Source organism: Mustela putorius, unplaced genomic scaffold (assembly GCF_011764305.1).
Source record: "Mustela putorius furo isolate JIRA1106 unplaced genomic scaffold, ASM1176430v1.1 tig00000127_pilon_pilon_pilon, whole genome shotgun sequence".
NCBI classification, from domain to species: Eukaryota; Metazoa; Chordata; class Mammalia; order Carnivora; family Mustelidae; genus Mustela; species Mustela putorius.
Window position 1 is genome coordinate 2,234,550 of NW_025421288.1, and position 16,724 is coordinate 2,251,273.

The 16,724-nt window shown below is 36.6% G+C and overlaps 2 pseudogenes; one reads left to right on the plus strand and one right to left on the minus strand.

Annotated features, from left to right (window-relative positions):
- Nucleotides 1-875: 875 nt before the first annotated feature.
- LOC101688492 lies at nt 876-1,813 on the plus strand (annotated as a pseudogene).
- An 11,513-nt stretch (nt 1,814-13,326) lies between these two features.
- LOC123388217 lies at nt 13,327-14,279 on the minus strand (annotated as a pseudogene).
- Nucleotides 14,280-16,724: the final 2,445 nt, after the last annotated feature.

Below are 16,724 nucleotides of genomic sequence, written 5' to 3' on the forward strand. Positions count from 1 at the left end.
TTACTTTCAGTATTATCTCCTTTTATTGGCATTTGATTTTTAGATTGTATCTAAAATATGAAATAGTCAGTAAAAGCCTGGAAATATACATAATTCCAATATACTTGAGCAATTCAACAACCTTATCTTTCCTTTATCAATTGCCGTCACAAACTTTAATGACAGCATTTATTTTTATTTTATTTAACTTGTGAAATATAAAAATGACACATGAATGGGTTTCCTAAATGGTTTTCAAAATTTCAGTCATTAATTGCTAGTTTTTTCTAATACTGTATTCAAAGAGTCTTTGCCTTTTGATGTAAGAGAAATTCCATTGCTTTAACATGACTCATTGACAATGTTTGACCATGTAGGAAGGTATTCTATGCTCTGCACAAAAGTTCAGTAGTTCATACTAGTTGTTTAAACAAATGTACATTTCTTCAGATTCATTCCCCAAATTAAGGAAATTTTCTAAGATAATTTTAAAGGAAGGAAAGTTGATTTCATGTAAAACATATGACAACTGGGAAATATGGAAAAATTCTTACCTTGTTTTAGACTAAATAATAAAATCAGAAGTCCTTTCTTGAAACATATTATTAGCAGTAATAAAATGTATTTTCAGGATAATATTTAAATATTTTAAGTAATTACTAGTAATTTTGAGCAAAATATGTAATTATAAATTATTTCATAATAGAGTTATTAAAGAGAATAAAGAGAAAAGCCATTTAATTCAATAAATCAAGAATGTCTTAGCTCTATTTGTGTCAACATACATTTCAAAATTTTATATTATTGTGTTCATACAGTTAATTTTCACCATTAATTATGTTTTCTTTCTTTCAGAAACACAAGTCCTTATGGAAGATTACAGCAAATCTAAATATATGAAAAGCCAAAGGAACATATCCGAATTCATACTTCTAGGACTTTCGTATGACCAGAACATGCAAATATTTTGCTTTGTGCTCTTCTTATTCTGTTATGTTGCCCTGTTGGCAGGAAATCTTCTGATCCTTGCCTCTATTCAATGCAGTTCTCTTTTGCACCAACCCATGTACTACTTCCTCAGCCACTTATCCTTCATAGACATTTGCTACACCTCAACGGTTACACCCAAGTTAATTACTGACCTGTTAGTGGAAAAAAAAAAACCATCTCCTATGGTAATTGCATGTTACAGGTCTTAACAATGCATTTCTTTGGCGGTACTGAAATCTTCATTCTTACTGCCATGGCCTTTGATCGCTATGCTGCCATCTGCAAACCCCTCCACTATGTGATTATCATGAACAGGACAAGATGCCACCTCCTAGTCTTGGCTGCGTGGGCTGGTGGTGCCATCCATGCCTTACCTCTGTTTTCTACTGCAATTGGTTTGCCCTTCTGTGGCCCGAATGAAATCGATCACTACTTCTGTGATATTTTTCCTTTGCTAAAGGTGGCCTGCACTGATACCTACATCACTGGTGTCCTTGTGATTGCCTTTTCAGGTATGGTTGCCTTAGTAACCTTTATTGTCTTATTTGTTTCTTATGGGATAATATTGTTCACTTTAAGAAATCTCTCAGCTGAGGGAAGACGCAAAGCCCTCTCCACCTGTTGGTCTCATGTCACTGTGGTCATCTTATTTTTTGGGCCTGTAATCTTTATCTACCTTAGGCCACCTACTACTTTTCCTGAGGACAAAATATTTGCTCTATTTTACACCATCATCGCTCCTATGTTCAATCCCTTAATCTACACTCTGAGAAATTCAGAGATGAAAAAAGCCATGAGAAAGTTTTGGTGCCCATCATTATTTTCAAAGGAAGCACAGAGTTAATTTGAAAAAGTTTATTAGGGACACCTGGGTGGTTCAGTGGGTTAAATCCCCTGCTTTTATCTTAGGTCATGGTCCCAGAGTCCTGGGACAGAGCCCCACATCAGGCTCTCTGCTCAGCGGGGAGCCTGCTTCCTCCTCTCTCTCTGCCTGCCTCTCTGCCTATTTGTGATCTCTGTCTGTCATATAAATAAATAAAATCTTTAAAAAAAAAAGTTTACTGGCTAAACAACTCTGAGAAAGAAAAGATGTGAATGAAAAAGGCAGGGACTAGGTCATGGGGTCTGTGGACCATCACTGCCATGAGGGAGTAAATGGAAAACATAGCACTTAAGATTAAAGTAACAGTGATGAATTCCTTATTCTTGCATACCAAAATTAATTGAAAACTGAGTTAATTTTATGAGGTGTTAAGATGATATAGATAGGGGAACCTTCATGAAAAACAACTGAGCCAAAGCAAGTAAACCAATGTTATAATGATTGGTGAATTATTAAGGTAAATAGTTTAATGAAACTTTTACAAAATCATTGGACTTAGAGGTCAGACCACACAATCACAGGAGTTCTTTGATTGTTCAAGAGTTGTAATAAGAAATCAAAAAAGCTATATTCTAAAAGTGAATCAAATTAAATTTCTAATAGGACATTAATATATGCATCCTCTAGTTCATACAGAAATCAGTTGTGCAAACAAATAAGCATTTAGAGTAGAATCTGTAATTTATTGATAATTTTTTTAAAGATTTTATTTGTTTATTTGAGAAAGAGAAAGAGCTTGAGCTAGCATGAGCAGGAGTGGGTGGCCCGGTGGACTTTGGGGGGCCTAGGGAGAGAAAGAGGGAGACTCCCCGCTGACCTGAAGCCAAGTACAGGGCTTCATCCCCCGATACACCACAACCTGATCCAAAGGCAATATCTCAGCTGACTAAGCCACCCTGGTGCCCCAAGAGGGGTTTCTGGGAGTCAGCTGTTGTGAAGTCCCATTGAAATCAATGATAATACATAGTGAAGATAGAGTGAGAATCTACAATTCAGAATGATGAAACACACTTCTTGGCATTCCACCTATTGGCCAGAGTTAGGTATCATTTCCCATAAAGTTAAAGAACTATATATTAAAATTTATGAGTTGCTCACTCCTACCTGCCTATAATTGATAACCGAGTGATTAGTACTTGGATCCACAGCCAACGACTATTCTTACTGCAATGACAGGGAAAGAGAGGGAATGAGAGAGAACTAGCAAAGGATAAATAAGATGTGATTTAACTACAATGTACATGAAAAAAAATTAATGCGTTCCATTGCACATGGATATTTATGGCAGATGGATTCATAATCAGCAATCCTAGGAAGTAAACAAGATGTCCACTAGGTGAATAAATAAATAAACTCTTGTACATCTAGAGAATGGAACATTATTCAGCACTAAGAAGAACTGACTTAGTAAGGTAAGAAAATATATGCAGGAAACTTGCATGCATATTTCAGACAGGGAAAAAAAAAAAAACAATGTGAAAGGGCTCCCTTTTGTTTGATTTCAACTACAGGTCTTCCTCGACGTACAAGAGAGTTATGTCCCAATAAACCCATCGTAAGTTGAAAATACCTCAATTCAAAATGCATGAAATCCTCCCAACCTTCCAAACCTCATAGCTTAACCTAGCCTACCTTAACTGTGCTCAGAGCTTACATTATTTAGCCTGGAGTTGGGTAAAACTCATTGAATTCAAATCCTATTTTGTCATAAACATTGAATATCTCATGTAACTTATTGAATACTGCACTGCATGTGAAAATCAGAATGGCTATATGGGTATAGAAGGTTCTAAGTGTATTGATTGTGGACCCTTGTGATTACTTGGCTGACTGGGAGCTGCACTTCGCTGCCCCTGCCCAGCATCACAAAAGAGGCTTGTAGCACATACCATTAGCCTGGAGGAAGACCCAGATTCAAAATGCAAAGTACAGATACTATAGCATGTGTATCACTTTTACAGCCTGGTAAAGTTGGAAAAGTACAAGTCAACCATTGTAAGTTGGGGGGGTCATCTATATATGACATTCTAGAAAAGGCAAAACTATGGAAACTGCAAAAAGATCAATCCCTGGAACACAAACATTAGGGAGGGGAGAGATGAATAGGCGGGATGCTAGGATTTTTAGGGTAGGAAAACTGTTCTGTATGTCTTTGAATTTTGGATAATGTTACCATACATGTCAAAAACCCTCAGAATGTGCAAAACCAAGGGTGGGCCCTGATGTGAACGGAATTTTGGGTGATCATGATGTATTGGTATGGGTTCATTAATTGTAATTGTAACACATGTAGCATTCTGGAGGGGTAGTGTCCCAGTGAAGGGGGCAGGGGATGTTTGGGATCTCTGTAGTTTCTGCTCTATCTTGTATGGAAAAAAAAAAAAAAAAAAAACTTCTCTAAAAAATAAATTGTATTAATCACAAAAATACACTGCAGCACAATATATAAAAGAATTCATCTTATAACTAAATGAAGAATCTTCTGAAAAAAGATTTTCTAGTGAAAACAGATAATATCTTAAAGCCTTACAACTTTCATGGAAAGCCTTTTGCTCATGCTTCATAGCATGTAAAATAAGATACCTGAAGAAACACAGCAATTATGGCAGAGAAGGGACTGGGCTGTGGAATGTTATGAAAAGGAAGATAGATTTACATTACGTAAATGCAAGATAAAGGGTATCATCATTCTGGAGGCACTGTGCAAAGAAACATGAATAGCAGGAAAAAACGATGAGGGAGAAAAATTAAGTACAGTTTTTATAACCAAGAGAAATTGGACAAACTATATTTGCAGCAGCTAGTGGTAAAGAAACCAAAATATTGCAAGATTTGATATTATCTCTTGAAAGAGCATCACAAAACATTTGTCAGTTTATAGATTGCTTAACATGACCAATATTGTTAACAGAAGAAAGATCATCCATGTGTAGAATGGGAAGATCAATAAAATGAACAATATCATGGGAGTTGGCAGGGAAAAAATGCAAAACTAATGTGGACCAATCAGAGGAAGGAAGCCAAGTACAGCAAAGCCTTTAATGTGTTTCCCATCCGGTTCGTTCTCTGCTCACTGACTAGTCACAGGTGGTTTAGACTCAGCCTCATCTGCCTGCACGGAAGCCAGTCAGTCTCTCTCTTCCACACGCCAGCCCATGTGTGTGACGTTTTCTCATGCAAGGAGCGTCAGGAAATCAAATTTTTTTAATATTTAATCTGTTTCAGATCAATCTCCTTAGCCAAAGGAAAACAAAAATCCACTGAGAGATTGTTGGTTGGATTCAGCTCATTATATTACTTATTGTTCATAATACTGCATATTTTCACACATGTATTATTAGCTTTACTGTGTAGATAAAAGCACAGAAGGTTCTAAAGTTTGGATAACTGGTTCAAACAGTCAGTAAGCGATTGAAGCAAGAAAATGCTTTCTTCTAGTTTCCTGCTTCCTTTGGGGCTTTAAATGTTTAATAGCCCTGAGGAAATGAGGGATTCTAGCACTTCGTCTTCAAGGACATGATAATCCAGTGGTTTAGAGCTTGTCTACACCAGCGTTATGTCAGTGTTGACCAAGCTCTCCTCCAGATCTAGCCTTCACAGATCCACCTCAGGACACAGCTGGTCACCTCTAACCTTCTCCTGTGCACACACGTGGACGCTTAGAGAAGGATAGCAGTTAATTCAAATCCTCAACCATTTAGTTCATCCCTTTTTGTATACTAGTTCTACTGCATAGTTTTAATTTTGGTGAAGTGCCAACTATCATTTTTTTATGGCCAAATAGGTATTTAGTTATTTATTTATTTTAGAAGGATTGAGAGAGAGAGAGATAATGGTGGTGGAACAGCAGAAAGAGAGGGAGGTAAAGTCTCAGAGTCCAGCTGCATGCTGAACCCTGGAAAGGAGCTTTATCTTAAGACCTGGAAATCACCACGTAAGCTGAAACTAAGAGCTGGATGCTTAACCAACCTTGCCCCTATTTTGGAAATGTTTCTGCGTGGGTTAATCCAGGTTCCCATTAGGAAGAGAATACTGTTTGCCACTTTCTTGTGCTTCTATTTGGGGATGTTGTTGAGTATCTTTCTGATTATTACTATGTCAAGAACATCTGGACACTCGGGAAACCAGTATACTTCTTTTTCCATCTATCCAAATCTGACAATTGCTTCTATACTTCCTCAACCCCTAGAATAACTGTGGATGCCCTTTTGAAGAAGACCACTATCACTTTCAGTGAGTGCACGAGACAAGGCTTTTCTTTCCATTTCTTTGGCTGCCTAGGGATCTTCATCCTTATCCTCATGGCTACTGACCACTATGTGGCCATCTGTGAGCCCCTGCATTACCCAACATCACGAGGTGATGGGTCTGTGCTATGCTGTTGACTATGGCCTGGGTGGAGTCCTCTGTGCATTCTTTAGCTCAGATGTTTCTGGCCTTCAGTTTACCCTTCAGTGGTCCCCCATGACTGGTCAAGTTTTTGTGACTTTGCAGCCCTTGTAGAAACTTACCTGAGCAGACAACTAGGTGATCAACCTATTCCTGGTGTCCAAATTGGGGCTATTCTCCCACTGAGTTTTGTCCTGCTCATGTGCTCCTATGTTATCATCTTGCATTCACTAAATACCACATTGCTGAAGGGAGGAGAAATGCCCTCTCCCACATTCTTGTGGTCATCCTGTATATTTATATACAGACATCCTGCAACCACTTTCCCCATAAATAAGATGCTAGCTGTGTTTTTTATACTTGGAAGAGCTTGTTCAACCCTCTGACTGACACTCTGAGGAATGCAGAAGGGAAAGCTACCATAGGAAATTATGGAGCAAGAAGTGGATTTCAGATGACCAAAGAAAGGAAGTTTCAAATCTTTCCTCAGAGTTTAGATTTACCTAGAAGTCCATAAAGAATATGATCTTAATGTGGTAGTGCTAGTATAATCCTGTCTTTGGACATGAGCACTACTTCCTTCAGGAAAATATCAATAAGGACACACACATTGGTTGGGGTTTATTCAGTGTTATGTAGAGGAATAGACAGCATAAGCTACAAACAGCTACATAAGGTCTATAGCCTTAGATGTGCTTCATCACTTTGTCTCTGCCTGTCTTGCCTGCCCTAAATCTTGTGGTTTTGATCTGAGCTTGCCCTGTCCCTCTTCATGTGGACTCCTGGTGTTCTCTGCTGCTCTGTAACACCACCCTGAATATTTGCATTCACAGACTGGAGGTTTTTCGTCTTCCAGTTTGTTATTAGACACTTGCGTGACATTGTTGACCATGAACCTTCAATGTAGTTGTTCTTCCTGATTTGGTAGAAAGTATCAGATTCAAATAATTATAGGAGGTTCATGTTGTAAAGGACAGTATGTAATCCAATAATCCCCATTCCAATTCTTGGAGTTATATTCTTAAATCCCTTCTTTTAAAGATTTATTTATTTACTTGAGAGAGAGAGAGAGAGAGATCTCATGAGTGAGGAGCAAGGGTAAAGGGAGAATCTCAAGCAGACTCCCCTAATTATGGAGCCCAAGTTTCCTGAGATCATGACCTGAGCTAAAGTCAAATGTCATTCAATTGAATGAGCCACCCAGGTTCTCCTATATTCTGAAATCATGTGATGTTTACCTACATCCTTCTAGAACAGTAACACATCTTGGTGAGAAAAACTCACGTTCTTTGATATTAAGAAGACTTCAATGGTTGGATTTAATGCCTATTTGAATTCTTTGGTAAAATCGACTTTATGCTTTTATATTGATTCCTTCTAATTTGGTGAGTGCTAGGTTTCTCTTGAATCATACCAATTATAATGATATGTTTATAATATTTATTATCATAGATAAACCAATTTAAGGATGATTATATTTATGTGGATTATATTTCTATTATGTAGAGTGCAAGCAGTAGGTAACAGTGAATTTTAAAATATTACTGACTAAATCAATAAAGGAGATAATCCCAAAGAGAATTTTTAGGCTTTGAACAGAAATATTTATATCACAGATATGAATTATGAATTCCTTCCCTGCATAAGGAAAAAAATATCACTGGTTGGTAAAGTCTCAGGGATAAAGGAGAATGGGTGATAGATGGAACACGTGGCAATTTTAGGGAAGAGAAACTATTCTGTATGATAGTGTAGTGGTGGATATATGACATAACACATATGTCAAAATCCATAAAACTTGACAACACCAAGAGTAAATCCTAATGCAAGTTACAGACTTCAGGAATACTGTACCAATATTTGTTCAGTAGTGGTAAAAAATGTACAACCCCACTGCATGATGTCAGAAAACATAAATTGTGAGGGACAGAGCATATACATGGGACTTTTTTTTTAATGTATTTTTTATTTATTTTAGGCATAACAGTATTTATTATTTTACACCACACCCAGTGCTCCATGTAATCCGTGCCCTCTATAATACCCACCACCTGGTACCCCAACCTCCCACCCCATCCCCCGCCACTTCAAACCATTCAGATTGTTTTTTAGAGTCCATAGTCTCTCATGTTCACCTCCCCTTCCAATTTCCCCCAACTCCCTTCTCCTCTCTAACTCCCCATGTCCTCCATGCTATTTGTTATGCTCCACAAATAAGTGAAACCATATGATAATTGATTCTCTTTGCTTGACTCATTTCACTCAGCATAATCTCTTCCAGTCCCGTCCATGTTGCTACAAAAGTTGGGTATTCGTCCTTTCTGATGGAGGCATAATACTCCATAGTGTATATGGACCACATCTTCCTTATCCATTCGTCCGTTGAAGGGCATCTTAGTTCTTTCCACAGTTTGGCGACTGTGGCCATTGCTGCTATAAATATTGGGGTACAGATGCCCCTTCTTTTCCCTACATCTGTATCTTTGGGGTAAATACCCAGGAATGCAATTGCAGGGTCATAGGGAAGTTCTACTTTTAATTTCTTGAGGAATCTCCACCCTGTTCTCCAAAGAGGCTGCACCAACTTGCATTCCCACCAACAGAGGGTTCCCCTTTCTCCACATCCTCTCCAACACATGTTGTTTCCTGTTTTGTTAATTTTGGCCATTCTAACTGGTGTAAGGTGATACCTCAATGTGATTTTAATTTGAATCTCCCTGGTGGCCAGTGATGATGAACATTTTTTCATGTGTCTGATAGCCATTTGTATGTCTTTATTGGAGAAGTCTCTATATATGGGACTTTGCTGTTCATTTTGAGTAATGTTTCTGCAAAACTTAATCTTCTTTAAAACATGTATTTTAAAAAATTCATGAAAATACATCATTATGCTAGTATAGTCCTTACAATAATTAACTTGAATTTTTATAAAACATTATCATGTAAGTACATCTTTTAAACCACATATTTATGGCCTGAAATCATTTATAATTATGTTGGTATGCTATACAAATCTCCTTAATGAGAATAAAATATTATATTTTCTGGTGTACCTTTTTTTTTTTTTAATGCTTTTAGCCCTCATGAAAAATTTGTAGCCAAATGCATTATCTCCATTTCATATGATAGTCTTTGATAATTTTAAGTTGATATGCTTTTCTCTTTTTCTTTTCCAGTTATATTTTCTTTTTTATTATAAAGATTTTATTTATTTATTTGGCAGACAGAGATCACAAGTAGAGAGAGAGGCAGGCAGAGTGGGTGGGAAGCAGACTCCCCGCCAAGCAGAAAGCCCAATGTGGGGCTCAATCTCAGGACCCTGGGATCATGACATGAGCTGAAGGCAGAGGCTTTAACCCACTGAGCCACCCAGGCGCCCCTTATATTTTCATTCTTATAACATGCAACCCTCATCAAAGTCTTAATACCAATAAATACAGAAACGGAAATATTTTGGAAATAGCTTAAGTCTTAATAACAAATATGCATGGGTTTTCCTATTAAAAAATCTAGATGGGTCCTAGATTCTGACAGAGTAATTCCATAATCTATGTCTTCAAATTTTCAGGCAGGGGACACCTGGGTGGCTCAGTTGGTTAAGCAGCTGCCTTCGGCTGAGGTCATGATCCCAGCATCATGGTATCAAGTCCCACATCGGGCTCCTTGCTTGGCAGGGAGCCTGCTTCTCCCTCTGCCTCTCATTCTGTCAGCCTGTGATCCCTCTCTCTCTCTCTCTCTCTCTCTCTGACAAATAAATAAATTCTTTAAAAAAAAAATTCTCAGGCAGGATTTTGTGCAATAAAAATGAGAAAGTCTGGCATCCAAAATGTTCTTGTCACAAGAAAATAATATGCAATTATGAGTGGTGATGGATTTTAGCTACACTTACTGCAGTGACTACTTCTCAATACTTATGTTAAAGAAACTAATATAATCTCATGCTCATTTATATCTCAATTAAAAAAAAAAACGATGTTTACAACTGATTAAACATGAAAGCCACAGTAAGAAGTCTGAAGTCATTTCTGTGGAAGTTGTTGATTTTATAGAATGCTAAAGTCTCACTAACTTGGAATGCATGTCTAGATTAGTGGCAGAAAACATCATTAACCTAGGTCAATATAGTGTGCAAATAATAATTTTGATCATTAATAGTGTTCTGAAAGAGAAATTTATATTATTAAGACAGCATGATAATGAAAACAAATGATATCCACTATTTAAAAGAGGCCTTTCTTACACTGTTGGTGGGAATGCAAGTTGGTGCAGCCTCTTTGGAGAACAGTGTGGAGATTCCTCAAGAAATTAAAAGTAGAACCTCCCTATGACCCTGCCATTGCACTATAGGGCATTTACCCCAAAGATACAGATGTCGTGAAAAGAAGGGCCATCTGTACCCCAATGTTCATAGCAGCAATGGCCACGGTCGCCAAACTGTGGAAAGAACCAAGATGCCCTTCAACGGACGAATGGATAAGGAAGATGTGGTCCATATACACTATGGAGTATTATGCCGCCATCAGAAAGGATGAATACCCAACTTTTGTAGCAATATGGACAGGACTGGAAGAGATTCTGCTGAGTGAAATAAGTCAAGCAGAGAGAGTCAATTACCATATGGTTTCACTTATTTGTGGAGCATAACAAATAGCATGGAGGACATGGGGAGATGGAGATGAGAAGGGAGTGAGGGAAATTGGAAGGGGAGGTGAACCATGAGAGACTATGGACTCTGAAAAACAATCTGAGGGGTTTGAAGTGGCGGGGGGGAGGTGTGAGGTTGGGGTACCAGGTGGTGGGTATTATAGAGGGCACGGATTGCATAGAGCACCAGGTGTGGTGCAAAAATAATGAATACTGTTATGCTGAAAATAAATAATTTTTTTAAAAAGAGGCCTTTAAAATGAATTTATTATGTAAATATCTGAACTTCCACTTTCATTTTCAGAGTCAGCTTTCTTTGATCCCACTAAGTAGTGAGACAGGTAGAACATGCCTGGGAGAAAATGTTTACTCTCACAACAGTTTTGCTTCTTTGTGTATAACTGCTATGACAATCTGCCCACTCCATCTCTGCTCTAACAGTTCCGGTAAGTTTCACCATCTTCATTATTTTTTTTCTGCTCTTTATACCTGTTTGGATGGTAACCCCAGACTGACTGCAGCTCTTGCATTTTACTTACATATTCTAAAAACACTTTCCATGCTTTTACCATCTTCCTTTAAATAAAATCTTGATATCTAACATCTTCTCTATAGTGACGTTTGCTGTGTTTCTTAAGCAACCTTTCTTTGAATCCTATGAAGCACGCAAAAAGGCCTTTCCTACATTTTTTTCTGTGGAAAATCTTTTTCAGATGTCTCTTTCCTTCCACTTACAAGCTTTGATATATCTGCCCATAACATAGTGTATATTTTTAATCAATAAAATTTATTTCTTTACAGCACCTTTAGGTTCACAACAAAACTGAGCAGAAAGTACAAAGATTTCCCATAATGCACCTCTCCCCACACACAGACAGCCTCTCTCACCAGAGTAATACATCCATTTCCATCAAGGAACCTATACTCACATGTCATTATCTCCCCAAATATTCTTTTCATTAGGCTTCACACTTGATGTAGTACATTTTATGGTTTTTCAATATACATAAAGACATGTATCCACAACTGTACTAAGATACAGATGTGCTTCTTGCTCTAAAAAATCCTCTGAGCTCTGTCTATTCATTCTACCCTCCACACCGACCTTTGGCAAACACTGATGTCGATGTCTCCATTGTTTTGCCTTTTCCAGGATTCATATTGTTGCAATCACATCATAGGTAGCCTTTTCGAATTGGTTTCTTACACTTAATCATACACATTTAAGTTTCCTACTTATCATGTCATGCTTGATAGTTCATTTGGTTTTAGCTCTGAATAACAATGCATTGACCAGAAAATCACAATTTATTTCTTTGTTCACCAATGGAGACCTCTTGGTTGCTTCTAACGTTTGACAGTTATAAAAAAAAAAAAAAAAAAAAAAAACAACAAAAAAAACCCAGCTATAAACATCCATATGCAACCAAAATATGCTTGGAAAATGACATATGGCTTGCTTTTAGTGTTAGACCAAGTCTTAATCTGTCTTTTGCTGGGCTTTTGTTTCCACTTACTTATCAATTTTTACTTTATCAATTTTTTTTTCAGTCCCTTAAGATTTGGAAAAATGTTTTATATTCTGTTAAATAGGTGCAATAAGAAGCAATTATGATTTTACCATCCTCAGTTCTTGGTTCTTAGTCTCTCTTGACTCTTAGTCTCTCTATTTTTAATATGAATTCAGGAGAATTAACACCAGGAGCCACTTTAAGAGAGGTTTTGAAGAAAAAAAAAAAAAAAGAAAGAAAGAAGAAAGAAAGAAAGAAAGAGATTAAGCTGGTTCTATACAGTTTTTTTTTTTTTTTTGTTTTTTTAATTGCACAGCTGATTTCTGAATGCCACTACTGGAACAAGTGAATCTTCTATCATAAAGGTGCTCATGATGATTGGTATTATATGTAAGTAAGGAATTGTAGAACACTAATGAAAAACTAATTGTTGCACTGTATGTTGGCTAATGGAAAATGATGATAAAAAATAAGTAAGAAAAATAAAGTCATGGTTTTAATTTTAGATTTAAACTTCATCACTAGTGCAGAACGTGTATCACTATGTGGACTATAAGTCCAGGATGTTTATTAGAATTATCATTAAAATTGTCTTGACTTGATAATTTATTGATCAAATAATTTATTGATCAAAAGCAAATTACCTTGTTTGCTTTGGACAGGAGAGTTTTGTTTGTTGGTTTTGTTTGTTTGTTTATTTGTTTGTTTCCTGCAAATGACCCTATCCACATCTCATGAATACTCCATAAAATTAAGTTTTCAGTTAATTCTGGTATGGGGGAGTTAGGATTCACTTAGCTATTGCATTAAGTTTCTTTCTCATACCACTTCCTTTCATGCATTCCATTCATGTCAGTGATGGAATATAAAGACCATGAAATATTTCTTACCTCTCTTAGTCACACAAAGCCCATTTTTATATAAATGTGCTTAGTTATACGTTTCTTCACTATTCTTAATATTTGAAAATAATGTTTGACACCAAACTTTTCTCATGGCACTTTTCATCTCTGTATTTCTCAGCGTATAGATTAAGGGATTGAACATAGGAGCAACGATGGTATAAAATAGAGCAAATATTTTGTCCTCAGGGAAAGTGGTTGGAGGTCGAAGGTAGACAAAGATTGAAGGCCCAAAAAATAAGCTGACCACAGTGATATGAGACCCACAGGTGGAGAGAGCTTTGCGTCTTCCCTCAGCTGAGCGATGTCTTAGACTAAATAAAATAATGACATAAGAAATAAACAAGACAACAAAGGTAACTAAGGTGACCATACCTGAATTGGCAACCACAAGGATCCCAGTGATATAGGTGTCAGTGCAGGCAACTTTCAGCAGAGGGAAGATATCACAAAAGTAGTGATCGATTTCATTAGGACCACAAAAGGGCAACTGGATTGCCATCAATAATTGAGGAAAAGAATGGAGAGCCCCACCAGCCCACGCAGCCAAGACTAGGAGATGGCACCTTGTCCTGTCCATGATAATCACATAGTGGAGAGGTTTGCAGATCGCAACATAGCGATCAAAGGCCATGACTGTGAGGATAAAGACCTCAATACTCCCAAAGAAGTGCACAGCAAAAAAACCTGTAACATACAATTACCATAAGAGATGGTTTTTGTTCCCCTTAGTAAGTCACCAATGAATTTGGGTGTGACGGTAGAGGTGTAACAGATGTCCATAGAGGATAAGTGGCTGAGGAAGTAGTACATGGGTTGGTGCAAAAGAGGGCTGCATCGAATGGAGACAAGGATCAGAAGGTTTCCTGCCAACAAGGCAACATAACAGAATAAGAAGAGCACACAGCAAAATATTTGCATGTTCTGGTCATATGAAAGTCCTAAAAGTATGAATTCTGAGATGTTTCTCTGCTTCTCCATATACTTGAGTTTTCTCTATGTTACACACAAATGAGTTATATATCTGAAGGAAATAAACAGAAATTTGGTTTAAACTTAACATTATGAACACAATGATATACAATTTACAAAAACTAGATTGTCATGAATATCACATTAGTATAATCATTCTGGATTTCTTTCATCAGGCTGTTTTATTTTGTTTTAATTCTATAGAAGTATTGAGGAATAATTTTATAATGGGAATAATGGGAAAGATCATGTATGTTACTCAGTTTTACTGATAATGATTTCTAAATATTTAAAAGAAGATGTGGTCCATATACATGATGGAGTATTATGCCTCTATCAGAAAGGATGAATATCCAACTTTTGTAACAACATGGATGGGACTGGAAGAGATTGTGCTGAGTGAAATAAGTCAAGCAGAGAGAGTCAATTATCATATGGTTTCACTTATTTGTGGAGCATAACAAATAGCATGGAGGACATGGGGAGTTAGAGAGGAGAAGGGAGTTGGGGGAAATTGGAAGGGGAGGTGAACCATGAGAAACTATGGTCTCTAAAAAACAATCTGAGGGGTTTGAAGTGGCGGAGGGGGAGGTTGGGGTACCAGGGTATTATAGAGGGCACAGATTGCATGGAGCACTGGGTGTGGTGAAAAAATAATGAATACTGTTATGCCAAAAATAAATAAAAAATAAATTAAAAAAAATACTTGATAGAATTCATAGTGAAGGTATCTGGGCCTAGGTCTTTCTTTTTTGAGAAGTTTTCAATTACTATTTGAATTTCTTTCTTTAGGCTTATTCATGTTTAAAATACTAAATATCAATAGTTTATAACTCTCAGTGTGTCTATTTTATGTAACTTGTCTAATTATTTGACAGTTTATAATATCCCCTTAATTTATATATGTTTATAAAAAATAAAAAATTTAAAATAAAGATTACTCCTGTTTTGAAAAGAAATAAATGATGTTTTAAAATTAAAAACCATTCATTATTATAAATTATATTATTTAGGTAAAAAAAGAAGATTTTTAAAAATTGTCCCAAGTCAAAAAATGTTTTGCTGCCTATATCTTAAATCTGTGTGGGTAACACATGAGGTCAGCTTTCCTATTTTCACCATTTTCTGTTCAAATTCCGTGGATTATCTGGCAGGGAATCCTTGAGAAATGGACATATATCAGCCTGAATAGCTAATGGTTAATTTGTATATAGCACCCTCTTTTTTTGCTATGTGACCAAATATTGCAAATGGGTCACGCTAAACCAATGAATTCATTGTTATTTTTTTTTTTTTTAAAGTGAAGAACAGTGGAAAAGTATATGGAAAATAATGATGAGCTACAGAGTATTCAGCAGTTAATCTTAGCTAAAGACTATTGAAAAGCTTTCCGGAGATTGAATTCATTGATCTATTCCTACTCATTGCAAGTGATGCTGAAACTTTGTTAATGAGGTGGAAATATCGTTAATTTTCAGATACAGTTATTGACCTAAAACAATTTGGTTTAAAAAGAATTCTTATGCAAGAAAACTGCAAACAATTTAAAAGCAGAATTCACTTGACTAATCCAAAGCTTTGATTTTAAAAAGAGGAAACTCAGATCAAGAGATCTAAGGATTTTTTTTTCAAGATGAGGATATTATACACTGTGAATTATGGGACACAGAAATCCTGATTTCCCCCTCAATTTTGAATGAATTTTATGGGGGAGAGAGCTGAGAGGGATGATGATGAGTGTCATGAAGAAAACATGAAAAGTCTATTCTGAGCCCTCCTCTGAGTAGAAAATTACATGCAAGATAAGATGATGAATGGACACCCATTCTGTCTTCCTGAATATTTATGGAAATAAAGATATATGGACTATTTAACATTAATGTTGTCTGGAATTTTCTCATCCTAAAACATTTCAAATAATTTTCCTTCAGTTTTACCAACATGTATATAGCTTAAATAAAGATTCTTCCTTGTTTCTATACCATCATTGGCCTTGAATCCACAATAGTGCTACTTATCCTTCTCACCCTGCAACCTGAAGGGTCATTACACATGATCGGGGCAGGGAGCAGATGTAAATGGGAAAAAGAAAAGAATTCTTGTCATAGAAATAAGATTTTGATGGGAAAGATAGTATGGACCCCTCTTAGGTAGAAACTGAAGTCACAGTTGACTCATAAAAACATCAGGCAACCACTGAACCAGTGGTTAGAAGAGCACAGCACAGGAAGAGGGAGAAACATTGAGGTGTCTAAAGGAAACTGACCAATGCCATCCTTGAGTGAATTCCTTCATCTCTCTAAACTTCATTTTAATCCTTTTACAATGAAGATATCCTTACAAAATTCAGAATTTTAATGAGGAATACATGAGGTAATATGAAAAAGCCAGAGATGTGTGTGGTTCAAAACTGTCATTTTCCTTTTATAGTCTTTACTTTCTGAGTGATTCCTT